Raw genomic sequence first — 10,345 nt, 5'->3', positions numbered from 1 at the left:
TTATTACAGACAGAAATACTCCTCAGCTGCACATTTTAAAGTGGCCTTTTATTGTCCACCTGTGTAATGATCATGCTGTTTAATCTGCTTCTTGATATGCCACACCTGTCAGGTGGGTGGATTCTCTTAAGCTAAGGAGAAATGCTCACTAACTAAATTTGTGCACACAATTTGAGAGAAATACGTGTACTTTTCAAAAATAAAACATGCCTCCAACACAGGGCAAAACACCCATAAACTCACATCTGAGTAGAGCTATAGTTAAACAAGTAAATCTCCCTGAATGAGGATCCTGAAAGGTCCTGCCACCCCTAACCTGGCATAGACCACTCACACCTTTAAACAGGTAGACTACATTTTCAATAAACAGTAGGCTAGTTAATCGTCCCAAACCGATTGCACAATTTACATGAACCTACAGTGGCCAATAGTTAACTCGTTAATTACAACAAAGGGATCATTTGCATACGTTTATGCCTTATGTTTCCATGAGTGTTTCTGATTAACAATGAAAATACCCCTTAACCAGGATAAACCAAATAGCCTACAGAGAGGCATGCAACATTTGCCTAAAGCCGTGAACACAACCGCACACGCCTAGGAAACCAGTTCACAACTAAGGAGGTGAGTAGGAGGTTGACGACACCAAAGAAAATAAACAGGGACAGTTCCAGGCATAAGTGGGGGAAAAAATAATTTGATCAATTTAAGAACAAGGATGTAACGTAACAAAATGTGGAGCAGGGGTCTGAATATTTGCGAATGCACTGTATACAGTATATATAAATATTTATTAGACAAAAGCGATGTTGCAAAAAACAACATTGTGATGTGTAATGGCAACGGGAGATATAGGAGACGTTTTCTATAGATCAACATTTTTATCCTTTCAACGGTGGATTTTTATTTAGTCAAACTTTCTTTATATGCGACAAATGATGATGGAAACAGTGTTTTTCAAATAAATTATGATTGCAGAATCATTCTGAAGGTCCGCGGGGCACCTGATGTCATCACATAACTATAAAGCTAAGCATTTTTTTTATTGGTAGTTAGACTAGTCAGCTACACTTGTAGTAATCATGGCCAAATACCGACCAGGCACATTTCCAGGGGCCCTGACCTCCAGCGGGCCCCCATTTGATTCTCACTCAGATATCATAATAACATGGCATAAGTCATTACAAAATGTGTAGAATTTCAGGAAATGTGTTTTAAAATGTCAAAAATATATCTCCACCCCATGGCAAAATGGGTAGAATTGCTGCAAATTAGCTGTAAAACATACTTTATATCTCTTTGCCCCATGGCAAAATGGGTAGAATTGCGGAAAACCTGTTGGGGAGACATTTCCTGGCTCACAGGCGCAGTCGTACAAAGGAGACCTTCATTCCTATAGATATCACAGGCCTCTTGTGCCTTCATGTTTCATAATGTGCAGTCACTGCATCTATGCTATGCATACAGATGATGCTTCAGAACATCTCCGTACATCATATCTTGGATTCACCTACTCGTTTGAACATGATTCTTGTTCTTTGTTACAGGATGGCCTACTACACAGCCTACAGACAGACCTACAGACAGACCTACAGACAGGACTACAGGCAGACCTACAGACAGACCTACATACATGACTACAGACATGACCACAGACATACCTACAGACAGGGCTACAGACATACCCACAGACAGGACTGCAGACAGGACTACAGACAGGACTACAGACAGACATACCGACATGATTACAGACGGACCTACAGACATGACTACAGACAAACCTACAGACAGACCTACAGGCAGGACTACAGACGGACCTACAGACAGACCTACAGACGGACCTACAGACAGGACTACAAGTGCTGTCCTGGATGGACCCAGCTCCATGGAGAGGCAGGCTGCCTGTATTGTAATTGTCCTATCAACTAACACACAGCTAGAAACAACAGCCAGACGGGATCAAGTTGATACCCCATATACACCCATATGCACACATACTGTCCACACATAGATGTACACACACAGACGTACACACACAGCCAGGTCAACTTGTATCATGGAAGCTTGAGTCGCTGTGTCTCCTTTTCATCAGGGTCCATTACAAGGCCGATTAGGAAAATAAAAACTGTCTTTGTTTCAGCCAGAGGATTTAAGGCATTACACAAAACAGCAGATTCGACAGGCCACCCGCAAGTGCCTGCCAGAAAAGAGAAGAGTTTTCCAACGATATTTGGGAATATTGTCATTACGGCTGATGGTCTTCTTTATTTTGGTCTCTGTCCATTTAGTATCTGTCAATCTCCCCATCATACACACACACACACACACACACACACACACACACACACACACACACACACACACACACACACACACACACACACACACACACACACACACACACACACACACACACACACAGGAGAAGTATCCTACTGTGATACTAACAGATCGAGAAGGAATACACGCCAAATAGATTGTCACGGTGCGTTGGTCTGTGTGTGTGTCTGTGTATCAGGAATGCAGAAGACTCAATTCTCAAACGAGTGCATCATGTCTTGTATAACTACATGAGTCTATATGCTGTCTCCCACACATGTTTTGGTCTTTAAAGGCCTTTGGAGTCTGTGCTTCGGAAGCTGACCAATACAGGTTCTTGGAGAGAGTGAAAGGGCCTGGTAAGCTGCCTGACCGCCTGTCTCTGTATATTGGTACAACCTGTTTGACAGGGCTCCTTTGGCAGAGTAGAGGGCAATCCATTAGAAAGCTGGGCAGGGGGGTGTTTGTTGAGTCCCTTGAGCTGGTTATGGCCATGGACCTGTGGAGAAAGTGTGTAAATTCAGACAGCTGTTTGGTGATTTCCACACTTGTGACAAGTCTCTGAACATGCCCGCACAGCTGTATTTTGATGACAGTTTAGATGGACCTTTTGTCTAAAGTGGAATGATGAAGCGGTGAGAAGAAAAGACTTTGAACAGAATGTGCCAAACGAATTGGCTAACCAGACCATTTCTGTGCGTGGCATTGAGAAAATGGTGGGCAGTGGCAGGGATTGAGGGCTCCAGACAGTAGTAGAGAGAACGTGCTACTTTTTCGACAAAGTAGGATAGTGAAATTGGATGCTTTCGTAGGAAACCATGGAAAGGCATAATCTTATAAACCCCATCAGCAAGTGATAAAACCTGATCACAGCAAAATACATTTTTGTCTCATATATCAGGATCTTTGGGTGATACATGGGTGCATGTAGTTGGCCAAGAGGACTTAAGTCTGACATTGCCAGAAAGGTGTTAGGGATGTTTCACTACATGTGAAAGCTTATGTGGCTAACACTGAACATCGCCAGCCAAACTCTTTCTATGAAGTGATTGTTTTTCAAATGGATATTCTGTTTTTTATCCTTCTCGAGTTGTAATTTTCCCATGATATCTTGACAAACACCTCTTTGTGAATGATAATTCCGCGTGAAGCGACCAAATACAACACATCTAAATATTGGTTTAGGAGATTAAAGGGCTTTCCCGGTTTCCCCCTCAACATTGGATTCTCTGGTTGTTACAAAGCTCTCTTGTTGCAACTCACTTCAACGTTAAAGGACAACTATGTACCAAATTGTCTCTATTTTGATTTATTGACTCACACTTAGAACTATATAAGGACAAACTGTCTAAAATAATATTCCTGATATTTTGTTTGTTTGGTCGTATTCAATCAAAACTATTGTCCAGATTCCCCTCCACTTAGTGAATACTGACTAGACCATACCTCCCTCTTAACATTCATTTCTAATATCAAGAGCCACATGGTGGTCTTTACAGCAATCATCTTCTGGACATGCTTCCTGCATGTTCCACAGAGCATATTATGTTTAATGGATTGGATCCGGACTTGGCACACTGATCTGCATTGGTTCCTTTCATAACATTATGGCTAGTTTATGTGTGTGTCTGTATGTGTTCCAGGTGGTACGTAGTTTATGTGTGTGTCTGTATGTGTTCCAGCTGGTCCAGGTGGTACGTAGTTTATTGTGTGTCTGTATGTGTTCCAGGTGGTACGTAGTTTAGGGTGTGTCTGTATGTGTTCCAGGTGGTACGTAGTTTATGTGTGTGTCTGTATGTGTTCCAGCTGGTCCAGTGGTACATAGTTTATGTGGGTGTCTGTATGTGTTCCAGGTGGTACGTAGTTTATGTGTGTGTCTGTATGTGTTCCAGCTGGTCCAGGTGGTACATAGTTTATGTGTGTGTCTGTATGTGTTCCAGGTGGTACGTAGTTTATGTGTGTGTCTGTATGTGTTCCAGGTGGTACGTAGTTTATGTGTGTGTCTGTATGTGTTCCAGGTGGTACGTAGTTTATGTGTGTGTCTGTATGTCTTCCAGCTGGCCCAGGTGGTACGTAGTTTATGTGTGTGTCTGTATGTGTGTCCAGTGGTACGTAGTTTATGTGTGTGTCTGTATGTGTTCCAGCTGGCCCAGGTGGTACGTAGTTTATGTGTGTGTCTGTATGTGTTCCAGCTGGCCCAGGTGGTACGTAGTTTATGTGTGTGTGTCTGTATGTGTTCCAGGTGGTACGTAGTTTAGTGTGTGTGTCTGTATGTGTTCCAGGTGGTACGTAGTTTGATTGTGTGTGTCTGTATGTGTTTCCAGTGGTACGTAGTGTATGGGTGTGTCTGTATGTGTTCCAGCTGGTCCAGGTGGTACATAGTTTATGTGTGTGTCTGTATGTGTTCCAGGTGGTACGTAGTTTATGTGTGTGTCTGTGTGTTCCAGCTGGTCCCGGTGGTACGTGGGTCACCTGGATTAGCAGTCAGATGAGAATCACACACACACACACACACACACAGATTATACATCACAGATCAGAGGGATGGATTCTCGTTGTCCCTGAACAGGACATCCTTGAAAACACCATAACAAACCTCTTCTCCTCTCTTTATTCTCCTCACCCTGTGACAAAGGGCAGTGTGTGTGTTTGTATGTACTGTATGTGTGCACGTGCATGCACGTGTCTATTATCTGATGCAGTGGCAAACAAATTCAAATAATGACTAGTTTCAAACAAGACTTAAATTAGTATTTTTCCAACACTTAAAGCAGAATATATTTAAAAATTCAAGACCGACAATGAATGCTTTCAGCCACATGACACTGCACTACAAACTCCTGGAACAAATGCCTTGTGGATTAATTTACAGCAACATGACAGGCTTTAACAATATGACCGCTTTTTAACATTTTCTAAATGTAACCCTTCTGTTTGATTTGAGTCCAAGTCTTTCATTTCGGCTGGGGTCTGCTTCTGTATTGTAATTACACTGTTTAAAACTGTGTAAATCTATTTATAAACATTACAAACAGGAAACACTCATTAGTGATGGATTGTGTTTACGCTGAATGTTCATTGTTCAGAAGACGTGTTTAGGCAGCTGTGGATGGCCTCCCATTTGTTTTGGCCAAGAGCCTGGAAAGAGAGAAACTAATGATTAAATATGGTTCAAAAAGCTGTACCTGCTGCCATGACTCTGTCTATCCTACAGTGGTGAATCTAGTTTTGCCCATAAGTCATAGTAAGAGCCTTCAGTTTTTCCTGGCCATGTTTGTGACCAGAACAGGAAAAACTCTGTGTCGTAGTTAGTTATACAGTGGCCTTAAACTAGAGCCGGGTTTAGTCTTATAACAACAAGTGGTTATAACCTAACCTTAATCATTAGTGGGTCAAAATACTCAACTGACCCAAGATCAGCTTGTAGGGGCAACTTCACCCGACTCCTGTAACTAGTAGGTCCAGAGTTTTTCATAGTCAGGTCATGTCAGGAAAAACACAATACTTGTTTTGGTGAAGACTTTGTCTGTGGCTTCTCTCTCTCTCAGACGGTCTCTCTGTTGGGGCGGTATGCAAATTGTAGTGGGTCTAGGGAGTCGGGTAAGGTGGAGGTGATATTATCCTTAACTAGCCAGTCAAAGTGCTTCATGATGATAGGAGTGAGTGCTAAGGGGCGATAGTCATTTAGTTCAGTTACCTTAGCTTTCTTGGGTACAGGAACAATGGTGGACATCTTGAAGCATGTGGGGACAACAGACTGAGATAGGGAGAGATTGAATATGTCTGTAAACACTCCAGCCAGCTGATATGCACATGCTCTGAGGATGTGGCTAGGGATGCCGTCTGGGAGGGTTAACACACTTACATTTCTTACGCACATTGGCCCCGGAGAACGAGAGCACACAGTCCTCGTGAGTGGACCTCGAAGCGGACGAAGAAGTTGTTTAGCTTGTCCGGGAGCAAGGCGTCGGTGGCTGGTTTTCCCTTTATAATCCATGTCCATGTTCCCAGTCACCTTGCCATGGTTAAAGGGAAATTTCCCAAATGTTCAACTTCATATTCAGCATCTCCTGCACCACCCCAACATCAACATATGTGAAAATGGCACATTTCTATGTTTTGTAGTAAAAATGAGAGCAAGATAAGTGTTTCCAATGACATCATCAGCCAATTGGTAGACAATTAGAAAGCAATTAGTAGGCAATGCCTACTAAAATCACACGATGCACGCCGATGATGTCATTGGAAACACTCATCTTCCTCACTTTTTTACTACAAAACATAGAAACTCGCATTATGCTAATTAGACTTCCGCGGGGGCGCGGCCATCGACCTTAGAGCGAACCTTTGCATTTAACCCCCTTTCAGTTTTACTGGAATGCTGCCATCGATCCACTGTTTTTGGTTTGGATACGTTGTAATCGTCACAGTGGGAACAACATCCCCTATGCTCTTCCTGATTTTCTCTCTCTCTCTGAAATGTAAGATAAAAAGGTTTCTCCCTCTCCCAGCTGTCTTGTGCTTTAATGGTGGCCAGTGTCAGGAGGGCTCGTTGCAGCTCTGTGACTGCACTGAAGGATTCAACGGACTCAGACGCCAGTATGGTGAGTGCACACATGTCACAAGATAGTGGTATACACAGGGTTACTCTCACTGGGTCAATCTCCATTTATGTAAAACAATGGTCAAATTCTGCCCCTGTACTGACTGATGGGACCAAGTGAGGTACAATATGTGTCTGTCAACATAAAAAAACTGGAAGATGATAAATGTTTTATGTGTGTGTAAATTGGCATAACCCTTCCAAAATCTAGGCAAAATGCTTTTGATAATTAGGTCTACATGGCAAAACAAGATTAAAAAAGCAAAGAAGACTGACGTGTGTCACGACTTCCGCCGAAGTCGGTCCCTCTCCTTGTTCGGGTTGTGTTTGGAGGGCGACTTCACCAACCTTCTAGCCATTACTGATCCATTTTTCATTTTCCATTGGTTTTATCTTGTCTTCCATCACACCTGGTTCCAATCCCATCAATTACATGTTGTGTATTTAATCCTTTGTTTCCCCTCATGTCCTTGTCGGTGATTGTTTGATTGTATGTTATGTGCAAGTTATGTTCTGGTGTGCGACGGGTTTTGTACCCACTTTTATTATTTTGTATATGTTGGTTTTCGGAGTTTGTGAGCACTTATTAAACGACTCCGTTCATACCAAGTTCTTTCTCCTGCGCCTGACTTCCCTGCCACCAGCAGGCACCCATTACAATGTGACGTACGAAGCAGCCTTCATCAGGAAGTATGATTTTCTGTCAGCCTACCGCTGAAGAAATACATTGAGTATACCAAACATTAGGAACACCTTCCTAATATTGAGTTGCAACTGCCCTTTTTGCCTTCAGAACAGCCTCAATTCGTCGGGGCATGGACTGTACAAAGTGTGAAAAGCGTTCCACAAGGATGCTGGCCCATGTTGACTCCAATGGTGCACAAAGTTGTCAAGTTGTCTGGAGGTCCTTTGGTGGTTTACCATTCTTGATACAGCCGGGAAACTGTTGAGTGTGAAAAACCCAGCAGCGTGTAGTTCCTGACACAAACCGGTGCTCCTGGCACTTACTACCATACCCCATTCAAAGCAACTTAAATCTTCTGTTTTGCCCATTCACCCTCAATGGTACACATACATAATCCATGTCTCAATTGTCTTAAGGCTTAAAAATCCTCCTTTAACCTGTCTGCTCCCCTTCATCTACACTGTTTGAAGTGTATGTAACAAGTGACATCAATAAGGGATCAAAGCTTTCACCTGGATTCACCTCGTTAGTCTGTCATGGAAAGAGCAGGTATTCTTAATGTTTTATATATTCAGTGTATACAGTATGTTCCCCTTAGATTGGGATGTTCAGTTTGATAACATCAAAATTGTCAGTGCTTAGGACTTGGCTAGTGCTTTCAAAGTCAGGCATCCTCATAAGTCCTTTTAACAGTGACACGCCCTGGAACTTGACCTATCAAGGATTGATCATCAAACTCCCTTGTCAGCTGACCGGGGCCGATATCCGTTCTGCATAAAGCTAACAATGTTATCACTGTGAATGATGGCGGATTTCTGTCCCCAACCAAGGTTAGAGAATGGATACTGGAATACTGGGAATGTTGGAACAATGGAAGACAACGTCAGAAGTTCCGATGGCAAAGGCTTCGGAATGTTCTAGTTCCATTTATTTAGATGCCAAAAGAAGTCAGCTGAACCCTTAACACCCACATTTTTACTTCCTTGATTTTCTGTCTCTGACTGTGGGTGTTCTTTGTAGATTGGACTGCTTATTACTGTTAGCATGGGCCATTGCTTCCAGTAGTCTTTTCAGGGATGGCCATAGTTAATAATTTCCAAATTCTTCCACTTTGTCCCTTTTTCACTTTTTCACTTAGTCTTCCATTGACGTCAATACATGACTAAGTTCAAATTTGATACTAAGTGGGTGGACAGGCTGTTTCTTGTAAGTGGGATCTCACAGCTGTAACGCATCTGTCATCCTGAAAAAAATATTGTTATTCAGACAAATTCTTAACATACAGAAATTGAAAAGTTTAAACTGATTGATTATTTTTCAGGAACACACACACACAATCCTGTTTCAGTGGAATGTTACTCAAACCATTAATCTAGTATTGTTCAGCTAAGTACACATGGAGAAAACAACATCCACTGATCCCAATAGTTCACCTCCTGACTCAGGGTAATTTACTTTTTTATTTATTATTATTATTATTTTTTTTTTCACCTTTATTTAACCAGGTCAGCTAGTTGAGAACAAGTTCTCATTTACAACTGCGACCTGGCCAAGATAAATCAAAGCAGTGCGACACAAACAACAACACAGAGTTACACATGGAATAAACAAGCGTACAGTCAATAACACAATAGAAAAAAAAGAAAGTCTATATACAGTGTGTGCAAATGGCGTGAGGAGGTAGGCAATAAATAGGCCATAGTAGCGAAGTAATTACAGTTTAGCAGATTAACACTGGAGTGATAGATGAGCAGATGATGATGTGCAAGTAGAGATACTGGTGTGCAAAAGAGCAGAAAAGTAAATAAAAACAATATGGGGATGAGGTAGGTAGATTGGGTGGGCTATTTACAGATGGACTATGTACAGCTGCAGCGATCGGTTAGCTGCTCAGATAGCTGATGTTTAAAGTTAGTGATGGAAATATAAGTCTCCAGCTTCAACGATTTTTGCAATTCGTTCCAGTCACTGGCAGCAGAGAACTGGAAGGAAAGGCGGCCAAAGGGGGTGTTGGTTTGGGGATGACCAGTGAGATATACCTGCTGGAGCGCGTGCTACGGGTGGGTGTTGTTATCATGACCAGTGAGCTGAGATAAGGCGGAGCTTTACCTAGCATGGACTCATAGATGACCTGGAGCCAGTGGGTCTGGCGACGAATATGTAGTGAGGGCCAGACGACTAGAGCATACAGGTCGCAGTGGTGGGTGGTATAAAGGGCTTTGGTAACAAAAAGGATGGCACTGTGATAGGCTGCATCCAGTTTGCTGAATAGAGTATTGGAAGCTATTTTTTAGATGACATCGCAGAAGTCGAGGATCGGTAGGATAGTCAGTTTTACGAGGGTAAATTTGGCGGCGTGAGTGAAGGAGGCTTTGTTTGCGAAATAGAAGGCCGATTCTAGATTTGATTTTGGATTGGAGATGTTTAATATGAGTCTGGAAGGAGAGTTTACAGTCTAGCCAGACACCTAGGTATTTGTAGTTGTCCACATATTCTAGGTCAGAACCGTCCAGGGTAGTGATGCTAGTCGGGCGGGCGGGTGCGGGCAGCGAACGGTTGAAAAGCATGCATTTGGTTTTACTAGCATTCAAGAGCAGTTGGAGGCCACGGAAGGAGTGTTGTATGGCATTGAAGCTCATTTGGAGGTTAGTTAACAGTGTCCAAAGAAAGACTTGACTTCGGGAACAGGAACAGGTCTGAGGTCTGATATTTGCCAAAGACTTATTACTCTGTCAGAC

General features: G+C 42.6%; 1 long non-coding RNA gene across 1 annotated transcript; it reads right to left on the bottom strand.

Moving 5' to 3' along the window:
* Positions 1-4,915: 4,915 nt before the first annotated feature.
* On the bottom strand, positions 4,916-6,328 carry LOC139029088 (uncharacterized). The gene is made up of 3 exons (XR_011481353.1): positions 6,185-6,328; positions 6,017-6,076; positions 4,916-5,457 (listed from the first exon to the last, which is right to left on the bottom strand). It is a non-coding gene; the product is annotated as an uncharacterized lncRNA (long non-coding RNA).
* Positions 6,329-10,345: the final 4,017 nt, after the last annotated feature.

This window comes from Salvelinus sp. IW2-2015, linkage group LG17 (assembly GCF_002910315.2).
Source record: "Salvelinus sp. IW2-2015 linkage group LG17, ASM291031v2, whole genome shotgun sequence".
In the NCBI taxonomy this organism is placed as follows: domain Eukaryota; kingdom Metazoa; phylum Chordata; class Actinopteri; order Salmoniformes; family Salmonidae; genus Salvelinus; species Salvelinus sp. IW2-2015.
Note: the sequence above shows the minus strand (reverse complement) of the source record. Positions and strands in the feature narration are given on the sequence as shown.